This window comes from Pseudorca crassidens, chromosome X (assembly GCF_039906515.1).
Source record: "Pseudorca crassidens isolate mPseCra1 chromosome X, mPseCra1.hap1, whole genome shotgun sequence".
Classification (NCBI taxonomy): Eukaryota; Metazoa; Chordata; class Mammalia; order Artiodactyla; family Delphinidae; genus Pseudorca; species Pseudorca crassidens.
The window spans coordinates 35,565,609-35,583,891 of NC_090317.1; positions in this window are offsets into that span (position 1 = coordinate 35,565,609).

The following is an 18,283-nucleotide window of genomic DNA, read 5'->3' on the forward strand; positions in this document are numbered from 1 at the left end:
GTTCTTTTATAATTCTTTTTAGTTATTTAAAGTCAGTAGTATTGCCTCCACTTGCATTTCTGATTTCAGTTATCTCCATCTTCTCTGTTTTTCTTAGTCTACTTAAATGTCTGTCAACTGTGTTGATCTTTTCAAAGCGATTTCTGGCTTCATTGATTTCACTGTTTTTCTATTCTTTTTTATTTAATCTCTGCTCTAATCTTTATTATTCCCTTCTTTCTGCTATCTTTGGATTTAGTTTGCTCTTCTTTTTTTCTGATTCCTTGAGGCATGAAGTTAGTTTATTTATTTGACGTATTTTTTAATGTAAGTTTTTACAGCTATAAATTTTCCACTGAGGACTGTTTTTGCTGCATCCCATAAGTTTTGTTATGTTGTGTTTTCATTTGTAGACATTATTTTGGGGTTAAGATGAAGGTACTTTCCTCCAAAGAGTATTTGTGTTTGCTTCTGCCAAGCACCTAGGGACCTGTCTATTAAGCATAACCTTAATTACATTCATTTCTTGAAGATGTTTGTCCAACCAGGTGATAAATGTTGACTATAAATGTATGTGAGGTCCAGCTTGTGTTAACAATTTCTTAGGGACTAGTCCTCTTATCCCCATATTTTGCTCAGTGCCAAGGCAACTTCTCATGCACTTTTTCTCAGCAGGTGGAATTGGTGGTATTTCCTTCTGATTTACCCTTACTCAAGAGTATAGTCCTTTGAGGTTCACTTTTATAGGAAAAGTCACCTAGTAGTCTCCTCACCTTAGGCATGCCCTGGATAATAACTTCTGCCCCACCTGTTACCCTGAGACTGTCACCTATCTTGGCAAATTCCTAAAGGATAAAAAATGGCTTTGGAGCTCAGCTAATATCTCCCTTTTCCCACTATTATCTTAGACTTTGGCCTTGTAATTTATTAATATCTAGTAATCTCTTGTTTGCCTTTAAGAAGATGTTAAACAATATTTTATTCACAATTGTTAGTTCTTCGAATGGAGAGGGGGTTGTTTTAAGTAAATTAACCCTTCCTATAGCACAGGGAACTGTATTCAATATTCTGTGATAAACCATCATGGAAAAGAATATGAAAAAGGATGTGTGTATATATATATATATATATACAGCAGAAATTAACACAACACTGTAAATCAACCTACCTCAATAAAATAAATTTTTTTAAAAAGTGTCACATAATAATACACAGGCATATAATCTGAGAAAGTGACACAAAGTCATAACACCTTAGAAAAAATTATCGTTTTTTTCTTCCTTTTAAATCCTTATAAGTTCCATTTCTTTACCTTGTCTCAGTCTTCCGGCTTAGATATTCTATAAATAATAAATAGATATGGTGTTCATAGGTATTCCTATCTCTAATTTCAAAGGGACGCTTTTAAAATTTCAACCTGAAGTATGATGTTTGCATTAGGGGCATTTTTAGGTCTTCTTTATCAAATTAATTTCCTTCTATACCTGATTTTCTAAGTGTTTATTTTTATCATGAATACATGTTAAAGTTTTATTAAATGCTTTTCCTGTATCTACTGAGATATGTTAATGTGCTGAATTACATTAACAGATTTTCTAATCTATTATTGCTTAAAAATTCTCACAGAGGTACCTAAAGTTTATTTTCATAGCATTTCTGAAATAAACCCTTGCGTGTCTGAAATAAACCCATCTGGATCTTAATGAATTATGTTTTTAAATATTGCTAGAATATATTTTTAAATATATTTACTAAAATTTTGTATCTATATTCATGAGTGAATTTGACCTCTAATTCCCCTTCCACATATTACTGTCTGGTTTGGTATCATAGTTATATACTTATCTGATAAAATAATTTAGGGATTGTTTCCTCTTTTTTCCTCCCCTAAAATACTTTGTGTGAGATGGTAAAACTGCCTGGGTCTGGTGTTTTCCAGTAGAGATTTTCAACTACTGGAGTAAGTTCCTTGAATATTATCACAGTTAATTAAGGCATCTCTTTTGTTTTATTGAGTCACCTTTGGTAATTTATATTTTTCTAGAAATCTATTCATTTCATCTAATTCTTCAACAGTATTAGCACAAAATACTTTAATATATGCTTCTTAATCTCTGTTATATCTCTAGTTAAGTCCCTTGCTTTATTCCTAATATTGTTCAGCCAACTTGGTTTTTATAGAAACAATAATTTTATTTTTGTAGTCATGCTCTGACTGGTTTTCATAATATAAAAGTTAAACTATGGAATTACAATAGCAAGTTCGATTGGCCTAAACAGGTATGAAAACAAATACAACCCTGTCTTGACTCTTATACCTCTCAACTGGTGGCAGCAAGAGTATTCTAACTTAAGAAAGAGGAGGCTATTAGCTGCAAGCATTCAGTGAGTCCTAGGCATCAGTCAACAGGTTTTACAGAGGGACTGGAATGTGAATATAATTTTTTGTGTATACCAAATTCTCCGTCTGTATGTAGGATGAAAAGAGTTTCATTTCAATTTGCTGAAAGGTGTTTTTAATGCACTTTTCAGCTCCTGTGCTCAGGTATATAGTGTTTTTTTGTGTTCTCCAGTAAATGGGGTTTTGGGGGTTTTCTTCAGAAAAAGGGAAACTGCTAATACAGAGGGCTTCTCTTAAATGTTAATGAACTTCCAAGTTCTACAAACCCTAAGCTTTATGTATCTATGTGCAAACTCTTGACCTATATAATTTTTCTACCTAAAAATCATTCATATTACCTAGATAAAATATCCTTGCAAACATCGCATTTTGATGGCGGTAGCCATTTCAGAAAGAAGACCAAAATTTTGCTTTTGGTTTGGCCCATAAATAGGGACTGATAACTGTCACCCTAAAACTGAAGCCAGGTACATCATGGGATTTCTATAAACATAATTCAAGCAAGCTAACTTAACAAGAAGTAAGGAGAAATGCTGTGAAAACAAACTCATTATTTTTTAATTTTTTTTTTTTTTTGCGGTACGCAGGCCTCTCACTGTTGTGGTCTCTCCCGTTGCAGAGCACAGGCTCCGGACGCGCATGCTCAGCGACCATGGCTCACGGGCCCAGCCGCTCCGCGGCACGTGGGATCTTCCCAGACCGGGACACGAACCCGTGTCCCCTGCATAGGCAGGCGGACTCTCAACCACTGCGCCACCAGGGAAGCCCTAACTCATTAGTTTTAAAGAGATGTAAACTATGTAAGAGGCTGGCCAATAACGTGTGACATAAGATACATATTTGGTCTCTGCCCTCTGTTTCTGACACAGAGCTCTTGCAACTTGTAATTTCCTGACTGATGGGGGTGATAGGAGTATCTTACAAAGAGCTCCTAAATTCCTTGGAATTGCCTGAGTGATAGGAGCATTTTTTTTCTAATAAGGAGACTTTTCATGGGCTCCCAGATAGTTTCAGGATGGGAACTGATCACCAGAAAGACTAAGCCATGATTAGAAACATGGAACTTTCAGCTCCATCCTCATCCTCTTGGGAGGGGAGAGGGAGTAGAGATTAAGTAAATAATTGATCATGCCTACATGATGAAGCCTCCATAAAAATCCCTAAACCATGGGGTTTGAAGAGCTTCCAGGTTGCTGAAGACATCCATGTGCCAAGAGTGTGGTAAACTCTCCGGGAGACAGAAGCTCCTGCACTCACGACCCTTCTAGACCTTGCCCTAACGTACCTCTTCATTTGGCTTTCCATCTGTATCCTTTATAATCAACAGTAAATGTAAGTAAATATTTCCCTGAGTTTTCAGCCATTCCAACAAATTATCAGATCTGTGGAGGGTTCTGTGGGAACCCCCAACTTTGTAGCCAAGTCAAACAGAAGTGCAGGTACTGTAGGGACCTACATTACTTGCCAATGGCATCCAAAGTGAGGGCATTCTTGTGGAAATGAACTCTTAAGCATATGAAGTCTGACACTAACTCTGGGTAATTAGAATTGATTAATTTAACTCAGAATTGAGTTAAATTATACAATATCCACTTACTGTCCAGAGAATTGGAAAATTGGTTGATGTCAAAGAAAAAACCATATATTTGATGTAAGAGTGTTGTGAGTAGAGAAACATTTTCCTTTAACATGAAAGGCAGCATTTTAATGATCAACAGATAAACATTATTACACATTAGAGCTGGTAATGCCATTCTTTGTGTTTAAAGATGACACAAGAGACCACAGATATTATCATCTGGGCTCTCAAGCTTTCTCCACAATCCTTTTCCCTGGTTGGCCCTTTCTCATTCCAAACAACAGGTGTTTTAAACTTGTATAACCCTCTCCAGGTCTTTTACCCTATCACAGACAGACTCAGCAGAATGTCTTGCTGCCTTTATCAGAGGAATAAAACCTACCATTAAGTGTGAACTCCATAGAATTTCTTGTCTTAATACTCTAATTAATTTCTAATAATGGCACCCATCTTTTCCTCCTCTCATATTTCAGAGGTCAATGTTTCCCCACTCCAACTCAACTTTATTCTTAGCCAAAGCTAATATATTTTGTCCAAGGCTTACACATTCTCACGTCCAAGGCCAACTCTTTCACATATCTACACTTCCATTATCATTCACTGTGATTGTGACAATGACCTCCACCTCCACACTGCAGCTCACTTCCTTCCACATCCACTAGAGCTTCATCAATAGTCCCTTCTCTCTCCTGTGCCTCTGATCTTGACCTTTCCTCCAGATTCTTCCTCTCAGTCTACAAACATATTTTCCTATTAAAAAAAAAAAAACCCCACATTCCTCAATTACGCCTATTCCTAAAACTAATCGCTCTACGTTACTTTGACTACCAAAATTGTCGAAGGAATAGTCTATATACAGTTTCTCTATTTCCTCAACTCCCATTCATTCCTTTAATAAAATATATTGATTGGTTTCTGATTTTATCAAATATCAGTAATTGAGTTCCCTATAAAAATTGCAGAACAGATAAAAAAGAAAAATATATTTTAAAAATACCTGTAATCTTACCTCCCAGAGATAAACATTCTTGGTACTTTGATGTCTGTATTTTTCATCAGTATCTCCCTATACACAAATATATGCGTATTTGTTCTTGGAGCCAGCCTCCAAGATGGTCCCCAGTGATTCCTAACCCCTGGTATTCACACCCTTGTGTAGCTCCTTCCTACATTAACACAGTTGGTCTGTGTGACAAGTATCAGATGACAGAAGTGATGGTATGACATTTCTGAGATTAGGTTACAGAAGACTGTGACTTCCTTGTCTTTGTCTCTACTCTCCTTTGAATCACTTTCTCTAGGAGAAGCCAGCTGTCATGTCATGAGGACACTCAGGTAGCCTATTGGTTTGCCCAAAGGATAAGAAAAAGAGGCCTCTGGCCAACTCCCAGGAAGAAACTGAGGCATGCCAAAAAACCATGTGAGTAAACCTGGAAGTGAATTCTTCAGTCCCCGTCAAGCCTTAAGAAGACCATAGCCCTGGCCAATGTCTTGTCAGAAAATGCATGAGGGACTCTGACTCAGAACCACCCAGGTAAGCCACCTCCAGATTCATGAGTCTCAAAACCTGTATGACATAATAAATGTTTGCTGTTTGAAACTGCTAAATTTCGGTGTAGTTTGTTAGATAGCAACAGATAATTAATACAATAGTGTTCTGGAAGCAGCTTCTATCAAGAATATACAGTTGAACAACGTGTGTTTGAACTGTGCAGGTACACCTATACTTGGACATTTTTTCAGTAGTAAGTAAGTACTACAGTACTACACATCCATGGTTGATTGAATCCACAGATGCAGAGAAACCACAGATACTGAGGGCTGACTATAAATTATGCATGGATTAACCCCTGTGTTGTTCAAGGGTCAGCTGTATTTCTATATATGATAAGATCACAGCTAACATTATATTCAGTGGTGAAAGGCTGAAAAGTTTTTCTCCAAGATCTAGAGAAGACAGGGATGCCCACTCTCACTGCTCTTATTCAACACAGTACTGGAAGTCCTAGCTAGAGAAAGTAGGCAAGGAAAAGAAATAAAAGGCAACCAAATAAAGAAAGAAGTTAAATTGTCTCAATTTGCAGTGACATGATATTATATATAGAAAATCTAAAGACTCCATCAAAAACTGTTAGAACTTATAAATGAGTTTGGTAAAGTTGTAGGATATGATATCAATACACAAAATTAGTTGTGTTTCTATACACTAACAGAGACTATCCAAAAAATACATGAAGAAAACAATTCCATTTACAATAGCATCAACAAGATTAAAATACTCAGGAATATATTTAATCAAGGAAGTGAAAGAGCTATACACTGAAAACTATGGTTTTCCATCTTCACTCTAATTTATCCTTTTGGAAAGTTTCACACTTTTGTTTTTCAGGATACTGTTTTCTTCTGGTTTTCTTCCTGAAGCCCAGAGCCATATTTCTATCTAGCTGAATGCCCTACAACCATCTCAAAACTGAATTAATCTTATTCCCCCTTAAGGCTGCATCCTTCGGTCTACCTCATGTTGGTTAATATCTAGACAGCCAACCTTAATATGATCCTTCATGCTTCTTTCTGCCTCACTCTGTATTTCCAATTAGTTACCAAATCCTGTCAATCTTACTTCAGAAATGTCTCTGCAGTTCTATCACAGACACAGCTTCAGTTCAGATGCTCACTGTCTCTTGCTTGGACTATTCCAACAGCTTCCTAGCTCTATGCCTCTCTAGTCTCTACCTCATCCTCCATAAAGCTACCAATCCCAGGCTCTGAAAAATAAAAACAAGCCTATTTGATCACATATCCACTTTGCTTTTAAAAATCTCTATTGATTCTCTACTGCCAAACTCCTTAGTATGCTGTAAAACTTCCTTAGCAATCTGAGACACTCCCTCTTCTACTTCATCTCCTGCCACACCTTCCCCACACACTTTCTATGCTGTAGCTATAGTAGAGTTCTCACACCACTAGAAAATACGCTTTTAGTAAATCCTTTTATGGATCCATGTTTTTGCACATGTTGTTCTCCCTGCATAGAATATCTTCCCTTCCCTATATTCTTCCTCCAGGACATTCATTCATCCTTCAAGTCCCATTTAAAATATCACCTCGTCCACGAAGTCTTCCCCAAGTCCCACAGAGAGGGTTAGGAATTAGTCAATCTTTTTCCTCTAGATTGCCATTTTGCCCACACCACTGATAACGGTACTAATCATGTTGTGATTGCGTTTTACAGTGTCTATTTCCCTCCTATAGATCTTGAGCTTCTTGAAGTCAGGAACTGTCTTATTCAGATCTAGGATGTAGCACAGTGTATGGCTCAAAAAATGGACCAATAGTCAGGGCCAGATTGAAGAGAAAGTTCCTGGTCCTCAAAACATCTACCCCCTCTCAGCTCACTAATGCTTAAAATTCCACCTTTCCACCTTTGACGTAAGGCACTCACCATTGAACAATGTGTCTCTGGGAATGGGCCATAAGTACTCATAATCATTTTATCAGATCTTTTCCAGAGAACACATTGTGAAAGAGGGGTTATAAAAAGTGCATTTTCAGTGCTAGGCACTTACTGTGGAAATGGAGGAAAAGAGAAAACATGCAGAAACCATCCACCCTCTTACCTCCCTACTCACATCCTTTCCTTGCTATGTAAGGCAAGGTTCTCACACTGCGGGACTGGCTGTGGTTTCCAAATAGGAAAACGGCTACTGGGAATGGTTATACCACATTCTTTAATGTGACTCTAAAGGTGCTCATGAAGCTCTTGCCAGGTCACTCTGCTTTCAGTAAGTCTAATATCCCTCATTACTGTTACAGCCTTTCAGGACACTGCTGATCTATTTCCCATTAGTCTTTTTCTCAACAAACTGGCTTCCCTGCTGATGACCCAGATGAGTCCAAGAACCTAACTACTAATAGATCACAGATGATAGGAATAAAACCCCTCAAGCAGATAAATGGGATATCTATAGTTGGTTGAGATCTTACTTATGAATATAATCATAGATGGGCACCCAGCCTTCTGTAAAAAAGGACACTACAGGGCTTCCCTGGTGGCGCAGTGGTTGAGAGTCCGCCTGCCGATGCAGGGGACACGGGTTCGTGCCCCGGTCCGGGAAGATCCCGCATGCCGCGGAGCGGCTGCGCCCGTGAGCCATGGCCACTGAGCCTGTGTGTCCGGAGCCTGTGCTCCGCAGCGGGAGAGGCCACGGCAGGGAGAGGCCTGCGTACCGCAAAAAAAAAAAATTTTAAAAAAAGGACACTACATAAAAATTTACACTTAATAGCAATTACTATGGACCAGATGCTGTTCTAAATATTCTTCAGCTATTAACTCATTTGATATTCTTAACAAGCCTATGAGGTATTATTATCGTACCCATTTTACAGATAAAAAATTGAGGCACAGAGGTCAAGTAACTTGACGTCATCACTCTGGTGGAATCAGAATTCAAGTTCAGGCAATCTGTCTCTGGATTCCATATAACCCCTGCTACTTTAAAGCTCACACCATTTAGCTAAATAGCTTTCTAACCATTCTTATTTTCAGGTACCAACTTTCCAGTCACTTTCTCACCACTGCTCTCCACCACCGTCTCCATCCTCTGCCGTTCATTGAAAACTTTAGGTCCTCAACTTCCTCCACATACCAACTCCTGCCATCAACTTGGGTGACATCCATGGCTGTATGGATGATCCAAACAGCACCCTGACCTTTCAGTTCTATTTCCAATTATCTTCTCCTACTCCACTGTAGCTCAGCCATCCACTCTCACAGCTACACTCCTGACTTTGTCAGTACCAGAAATTGCTCATTCTCTAAAATTACAACTTCTGACCCCACTCCCTTACCAAAATTTGCTATTTTTCTGTTGCATGCACGCTATCACCCTCAAGAAAATGAGGTCCTTCAACCTCACTGGGACCACCTGTCCATGGAACCCTCCTTTTTACCCTATCCGTAGCTTCCACCTGCCTTCACTCCTCTCTGTGGCAAGCTTGGATTCAGTGACACATCATACCTCCAGCTCTCTGGATCCATTGACCTTCTATCACACCCACCTGGTAAAACCCTGGATAAATGAACCATCCCCTTTCTCCACATCTGCACTCAGTCTGCTGAGCAGTGTTAGAAAACCACTAACCTGCTCTCAACACAGCCTGGTAGTTCTAGTTTACTTACTTAGCTGGAGCTCCCATTCTCAAAATTATTTTCTCCACTCTCCTCAAACTTCCAAGCTCTCACACCTTGAGCCCTCCCTCTCAGCAAATGGTCTCATTTCCTAATACTCCAAAGAAAATATAAGTGTCAGAAGGAAACCATCACACCTTTATACCATGAAATCTACAAACTTATCTGAATCTACACTGATACTTTTGCTCCTTCATTTATGTTACTATGAAAAAGATGTTCCCCTCCTCTCTAAGGCTAATCCTGCCCCCTTTTAGGGCACCCCCACCATATTGATTACCTCTTTTCTCCTTCTTTCCTTTCCTATTGGTCCTTTCTTGTCAGTATTTAAACAACTCAAAGCCTCTCCCATCTTGAAAATAAAAAGAAACCCAACCTCACTTGATGCCACATGCCCTACCAACTAGTCACTCCTTTCATTTCCTCTTTTCTTCCAAATACCTTGAACAAGTTTTCTGTACTGTTTCCATTTCCTCACTTCTCTCTTACTCATCAATCCAGTGCATTCTAACTAAAATCAAGGAAGCCATGACTATCATGTCATTAACCTCACTAGTCATTTGTTTTGCCTTTCACAGCAGCATTAGATAATGTTGATTATTCCCTCTTGAAATATTTATCCCTTGGCCACCATCTTCAGCTGTCTGGAATACCACACTACTCCTATATTTTTTCCTCTCTCTCTAGTACTTTCAGTCTTCTTTGATGGCCTTTACTTCACTTTCTGATGTATTTATAAATTTTGGAGGACTCCACAGCTCAGCCCTCTGCCCTCTTCTATTTATACTCTCTCCCTGGGTGATATCATTCAATCACGTGTTTTTAAATACCATCTACATGCTGACAACTTCCAAATCCTGTCACCAACCTTGAGCTCTCTTTTGACCTCCAGATTTATATGACCTACTCTAACATCTCCCCTTGGATGTCTCACAGGCATCTTATACTCTTCCTATCCTACCTGAACTCATGTTCTTCCCATCAAATATGCAGTCTTCACTTTCCCCATTTCAGTAAAATGGTATCATTATTCACCTACTTGTTCAAGCCAGAAACTTAGAAGTTATCTTAGATACATCTCTCTTTCTCATCAACCACACTCAATCTATCACTGTCTCATTAACTATATTTCTTAACTATCTCATGGTTCTGTCCTCTTTTCTACATCCTGACTGTGACTACCTTATTCTAGGCCACCATTACTTCTTTCCTATATTATTTCAACACACTCTTAGCTCGTCTCCCTGCTTCTAGTCTTTTCCCCTCTAACCCATTTTCCATAGACAGAGTGATCCTTCTAACATGGATTGCTGGTCATGTAACTCTCCTTCTTCAATGGCTTTTCATTTTTCATAGGATGAAATTCAAAGTCCCTAGCATGACAAGTCCTCACATGATTTCACATAACTGCATAACCTAGTCCCTGACTGTTCTCGCCACTCTTTCTCCTTGGAATCTACATGACAGCTGTTTTTATTTTCTTTCACTTCCTAGAACATATCATGCTTTTGCCCAGGAGTCTTCACATGCTATCACTTTTGCCTGGAATTTTGCCCTCAAAATCTCCCACATTCAAGGGACAAGGAGAAATTGCATAAAAACCTTAGTGACTTTATGGAAGGGGGACTAAAGGAGAGTGGAGAAGCCAGGATAATCTTAAGTCCAGAAGACTGGGATAATAAAAGTCCTGATTATATTTTACTTATTAAAACAAAATGGATTTTATGGGGAGAGGTAGTCAACTTCAGAACCACTGAGCTTGAACTGATGGCTGAACATTTAAGTGGATAGGTATGGGAGTGAGTGGTAGGGACCAGAGAGGCTCATTTGTATGCCTATGGGAGAAGATGAAGAAGTTGGTATAGAGGGAGGTGAGGGTCTTCTATTTTATAGTCATTGCACAAATGTATGAAGAATAGGTTTATAGCTTTCCCATACTGGTCCTTTACCAGGAAGAATCCCAAAGTTGAAGGGGAAATCCATCAAACACAAAAGAAGACAGAAATAGAGAAAGTGGGGGACAAAAAACATATGATGTATAGAAAAAGAATAGCAACATGGCAGAAGTAAGTTCTTCCTTAGCAGCAATTGCTTTAAATGTAAATTATTAAAATTTTTAATTCAAAGACAGAGACGGGCAGAATAGATTTAACAAAAAGCATGATCCAAGTATCTGCTGTATACAACAGACTCACTTTAGACTCAAATATACAAATAGGTTGAAAGTAAAAGGATGGAAAAGAGATTTGATGCAAATAGCAACAAAAAGAGAACTGGGATGAATATACTACTAACAGACAAAACAGACTTTAAGCCAAAAATTGTTATAAGGGACAAAGAAGAATAGTATATACTGATAAAAGGGCCAATTCAAGAAGGTATAACAATATAGACATATATACACCAAACAACAGGGACTCAAAATATATGATTCAAGAATTGAAGGGAGTTATAGATAGTTCTACAATAATAGTTGGAGGCTTCAATACCCAACTTTCAATAATGAATAGAACAATGAGACAGAAAAGGTTAATGAAACAGAGGACTTGAAAAACACTATAAGCCAACTAGATGTAACAGGTATATGCAGAACACTCCACCCCAAAACAGCAGAATAAACATTATTCTCAAGTGCACAAGGAACCTTCTTCAGAACAGACCATAGTTTAGACCACAAAATAATTCTCATTAAATTTTATTTTATTTTGTTTATTTATTTTTTGGCCATGCTGCACAGCATGTGGGATCTTAGTTCCCTAACCAGAGATTGAACCTCTGCCCCCTGCAGTGAAAGCACAGAGTCTTAACCACTGGAGAGCCAGGGAAGTCCCTCAATACATTTTAAAATATTAAAACCGTACAAAGTATCTTCACCAACCAAAATGTAGAGGAGCTAAGAATAGAAATCAATAACAGAAGGAAGACAGGAAATTTCATAAACAGAAACTAAACAGCAAACCTTAAACAACAAAAGTCTTAAAGAAGAAATCACAAGAGAAAATTTCAAAATACTTTGAGAAGAATGAAAATGAAAATGCAACATACCAAAGCTTATGTGATACAGCAAAAGCAGGGCGCCAAGGTACATTTATACTGTAAACAACTATGTTAAAACATAAATCAGTAACCTAACTTTACACTTTGAAGAACTAGAAAAAGAACAAACTAAACCCAAATCTAGTAGAAGGAAAGAATTAATAAAGATTAGAGAAGAGATAAATAAATCAGAGAATAGAAAAACAAGAGAGGAAATCAATCAAATAAAAAGTTATTTTTTGGAAAAGATCAACCAACAAGATTAACATTTGCTTAGATTGACTAGGAAAGAACAAAATGAAAGCTCAAATTACTAAAATCAAAAATGAAAGTGGGTACGTTACAACCAACAGTACAGAAATTTAAAAGATTTTAAGAAAAATTAAGCATCTGGGGGCTTCCCTGGTGGCGCAGGGGTTGAGAGTCCACCTGCCGATGCAGGGGACACGGGTTCGTGCCCCAGTCCAGGAGGATCCCACATGCCGCGGGGCGGCTGGGCCCATGAGCCATGGCCACTGAGCCTGTGCGTCCAGAGCCTGTGCTCCGCAATGGGAGAGGCCACAACAGTGAGAGGCCCGCGTACCACAAAAAAAAAAAAAAAAAAAAAATTAAGCATCTGTATACCAAGACATTAGAAAACCAAGATGAAATGGAAAAATTCCTAGAACACACAAACTATCAAAACTGACTCAAGAAGAAATAGAAATTTTGAACAGACGTATAACAGGCAAAGGGATTGAATCAGTAATCCAAAAGGTCTCAAGGACAGGCTCTGCACCAGATGACTTCACTGCTGAATTCTATGAATATTTAAAGAAGAATGAAAACCAATCCTTGGTAAACTCTTCCAAAAAATTTTTGGAAGTCTTTCCTAACTCGTTCTATGAAGCCAGCATTACTCTGATACGAAAGCCAGACCAAGACATAAAAACAAAGCTACAGACCAGTATCCCTTTTGAATATAGATGCAAAAATCCTCAGCAATATATTAGTAAACTGAATTCAGCAGTATATTAAAGGAATATACACCATGACTAAGTAGGATTTATCCAAGGAACGTAAGACTGGTTCAAGAAAATTATCAATGTAATACACCAATTAACAGAATGAAGGAAAAACTATACGATTATCTGTTAATGAAGAAAAAGAGCATTTGACAAATTTCAACACGTTTCATGATAAAATCACTCAACAAACTAGTAATAGAAAGGAATTTCGTCAACCTGAAAAAGGACATTTATGAAATACCCACAGATAACATTATACTCAATTATGAAAAACTGAATGCTATCCTCCTAAGATCAGAAAGAAGATAAGGATGCCACTTTTTTTTTGTTTGTTTTACTTCTATTCAACATTGGAACAAAAGTTCTAGCCAGTGTAATTAGGCAGGAAAAAGAAATAAAAAGCATCCAAATTGGAAAGGAAGAAGTAAAACTATCTCTATTCACATATGACATGATCTTATATACAGATAAAATCCTAAAGAATACACAAAACAACTAGGGCCATTAGATGAATTTGACAAGTTGCGGGTTGTACAAGGTCAATGTGCAAAAATCATTCACACTTCTATACATTAGGAATGGGCAATCCAAAAATAAAATTAAGAAAACAATTTAATTTTCAACAGCATCAAAAAAATAAAATATTGATACTTTAACCAAGGAGGTATAAGTCATATACACCAAAAACTACAAAACACTGCTGAAGGAAATTACAGAAAACCTAAATGAAAAGAAAGACATCAAGTGTCATAGACTGGAAGACAATATTGTTAAGATTGAAGTACTCCCCAAAGTGATCTACAGATTCAATATAATCACTATCAAAATCCTAATGGCCTTTTTTGAAGAAATGGAAATGCTGGCCTTTTTTGAAAAAATGGAAATGGAAATTTATATGGAATTGGGGGACCCTGAATAGCCAAATCAATCTTGAGAAAGCAGAACAACGTTGGAGGCCTCATACTTTCCTATTTCAAAACGTAATACAAAGCTACAGTAATCAAAAGAGTGTGGTACTGGCACATAGATAGACAAACTGTATCAGTGGAATAGAATTGAGGGTCCAGAAATAAACCCACACATCTAGGGCAAATTGATTTTTGACAGGGTGCCAAGACCATCCAATGGAGAAAGAACAGTGTCTTCAACAAACGGTGCTGGAACAACTAGATATCCACATGCAAAAGAACGAAGTTGGACCCCTATCTCACATAATAAAAAAATTAACTCATAATGAATCAAAGACCTAAGCATAAGAGCTAAAACCATAAGCTGTCTGGAAGAAAATATAGGGGCAATCTTCATGACCTTGAATTTATGTGATGGTTTCTTAAATATGACACTAAAAGCACAAGCAACAAGAACAAGAAAAAAATAGATAAATTAGACTTCATCAAAATTAAAACCTTTTGTGAATCAGAGGATACTTACCAAGGAAGCAAAAAGACAACCTACAGAATGAGATAAAATATTTGCAAATCATACATTGATAAGGGTCTAGTATCCAGAATATATAAAGAAATCTTACAACTCAACAAACAACAGAAAATTGACTCAATTTAAAAATGGGGGGGGGGCTTCCCTGGTGGCGCAGTGGTTGAGAGTCCGCCTGCCGATGCAGGGGACACGGGTTCATGCCCCAGTCCGGGAGGATCCCACATGCCGTGGAGCGGCTGGGCCTGTGAGCCATGGCCGCTGAGCCTGCACTCTGCAACGGGAGAGGCCACAACAGTGAGAGGCCCGCGTAAAGCAAAAAAAAAAAGGGCAAAGAACTTAAATAGACATTTCTCCAAAAAAGATATACATTGGCCAACAAGCACATGCAAAGATGTTCAACATCACTAATCATTAGAGAAATTCAAATCCAAATAAGATACCACTTCACACCACTAGGATGGTTGTAATGCAAAAAAAAAAAAAAAAAAAAAGGAAAATAACAAGTGTTGGCCAAGATGTAGGGAAATTGGAACCATTGTACCCTACTGGTGGGAATGTAAAATGGTGCAGCCACGGTGGAAAACAATTTGGTGGTTCCTCAAACAAACAAAGAATTACCTTATGACCCAGAAACTCCACTCCTAGGTACAAAGCCAAAATAACTGAAGACAGTTATTCAAACAAATATTTGTACACAAAAATTCAGAGCAGCATTATTCATAATAGCCAAAAGGTAGAAACAACTAAATGTCCATCACTTGATGAATGGATAAAACAAAATGTGGTTGCTATGGACTGAATTTTGTATCCCCCCAAGATTCATCCCCAATGTGATGGTATTTGCAGGTAGAGCCTTTGGGAGGTAATTAGGTTTAGATGAGGTCATGAGAGTGGAGCCCCCAGGGATGGATTAATGCCCTTATAAGAAGAAACCAGAGAGCTAGCACGCTTGTACGCTTGCGCTCTCTCTCTCTCTCTCTCTCTCTCTCTCTCTCTCTCTCTCTCTCTCGCTCTCGCTCTCGCTCTCGCTCTCGCTCTCGCTCGCTCTCTCTCGCTCTCTCTCTCTTTCCCTCCCTCCCCCACCCCTTGCCATGTGAGGACACAGCAAGAAGACAGCCATCTGCAAACCAGGAAGAGGGTCCTCACTAGACATAGAATCTGCTGGCATCTTGGTCTTGGAAATCCTGACGTTGACACTATGACAAATAAATATTTATTGCTTAAGTCACTCAATCTATGGTATTGTTATAACAGCCTAAACTAAGACAGTCCATATAATGATATCCACATAATGGAATATTAGTTGGTCATAAAATGGAGTGAAGTACCTATACATACTAGAATATGGATAAACCTTGAAAACATTATGCTAAGTGAACAAGCCAGACAGAAGAGTTTAGATATTGCATGATTCCATTTACACAAAATATCTAGAATAGCTGAATCCATAGAGACAGAAAGCAAATTAGCTGTTGTCAGTAGCTAGGGGAGGGAGGAATGGGGTGACTGATTAATGGGTACAGGGTCTCCTTTTGTGGTGATGACAGTGTTTTGGAACTAGATTGAGATGAAGGTTGCACAACATGTGCATGGACTAAATGGCACTGAATTATACAGTTTAAGATCGTTAATTTTATGCTATATGTGTCACCTCAATACAAAAAGGGCAGAGAGGGAAAAGAAAGGAAATTAGCAATTGCTGGGCTATGCCATATGTTAGGCTCTGTGCTAAGATTAGGTATTATCCAATTAAACGCACTAAACAACTCTGTGAGTCATTATCGCCATTTCACAGAACAGCAAACCAAGGTTCACGTAAGTTAATATCCATAACTAATAATACATGGAGCTGTAATTCAAACCCAGGTCTGTCTGACTCCAAAGCCTACACTCTCTAGCACAGCCCACTCTCCAAGAACCTTCCACAGCTAGCCCCTCAGTACTCTGTCCGTAAGGACCTGTGTTATTGACCACGAATAAAGCACAGCTCACCGGATATTCCTTCACACCAACCAACCCTGAAGAGAAAAATATTCAAATTAAAATTTTATTTTTGTATCAAGCCCTCCCTGAAATTAAAAAAACCTGTCCATTCTTGAAAAGGCAGGAGAAACAAACAGCCTTCACAGATTTACAAGGCCTGACCTGTAACTGGGGTGATTTCGGGGGCTTGGGAAGTCTTTATCCCAAAGAAATACCTGCCCCCTCATGCTTTAATGCTCTTTACTAAGGAGATAGAGTCTTGGGTTCACAATTAGAAAAAAGGCTGAAGACAAAACTACTCCTGGGAGAGGAAACACACTGGTATTTTGATTAGGGCAGATCACATCATTTCATGAGGGCAGATTTTAATAAGCTGAGGAGGGAGCAGACAGAATAAAGACGAAACCTTCCCTTCCTTAGGCCACATAAAGAGTCAGTCACAGAGCAGCAAGACTTGTCTCGGTCGCTTGTCTCTGTCACTAACCGTTATGCGGCCTCGGGCAAGGCCCTTCTCACTGGCCCAATGTTCTCTAATCTTCTGTGATTCTGAAATCCCACTTAATAAATTTGCCCAGGGCCAGCCCCATTTGTATTCTTATTAGTGGTAAGCACAGCCAAGTCCTTAGCTAATCCATGATGTGTGACTTTGTTTACACTTCTTTTATTAAGATTAATCACCATTTAAGGCCTTATGCCTTGATTACAGGGATTCTGTTGCTATGTAAGAACTTAAACTTACTTTTGAAATATGAAACATGTTTTCAGTTACAGCCACTCATGATCCCAATTCAGACAAACTTTTATTTAAATAAATCATTAGCCTTGACAAGAAAATCATAATTTATGAATACACAAAGTTTTAATGTACTGATTTGTTGGTCCCTGCATTGGCCTTTATAAGTGGCATGTTGCTATACATATGCATGGTGTTGGGTTAGGAGTTATTCAAAGTAAGTGACACTGATATAAGTCTGGCTCACTGGTAACTTATTTTCTAAGGCAGGAGTTTACTCTGCTGTTTTCAAACAGATATTCCACACTTCCTCCTGCATTTCCTTTGCTGAATTCCTGATCAGGATCCCACAACTCACATTAGTGTTGTTTGACTTCCTGGGGCAGAGATACTGCTGAGTGTTAAAACCCACAATCACACCAAGACATTTTTTCAACACTCTGCAGTATTTTAAGAATCATGTCTTGTTCCATTCCATTCCAGTTCATTCCATTTCCTTTGCCATCGCTGAGTATTTCTCTAACATGCGGGTAACTGGAAGTCCCTTCCTTTGTACTGTGAATGAAAAATGTTGCCCGCCATATCAGCAAACAAAGGATGCTTCCGCCATCAAGCCATCAGCCACTACCACGGCCCCAACAGTTAGCCCTGAGGGAACTCAGGATGGAGACAAACGGGCTGCTACCACTGCCAAGCCCTCAGCCACCCCCCAGTGGTGCACCCTGAGGGGACTCAGGATGAGAAAGAACAGGATACTGGCCCTAGCTAGCTGAGGTGCATATCAAAGGAATGATTTCAATGAGCCCAGACTCTTGCATCTTCCCATACGTAGAAAAGCACTAAATTCATCAAGTTGAGATATCTGGGTTTCTTTAATTAACAGTAATATTTTGCTGTTCCAACTACCTGGTGTTTGTTGCAAAAACCCCTATGTATCCTG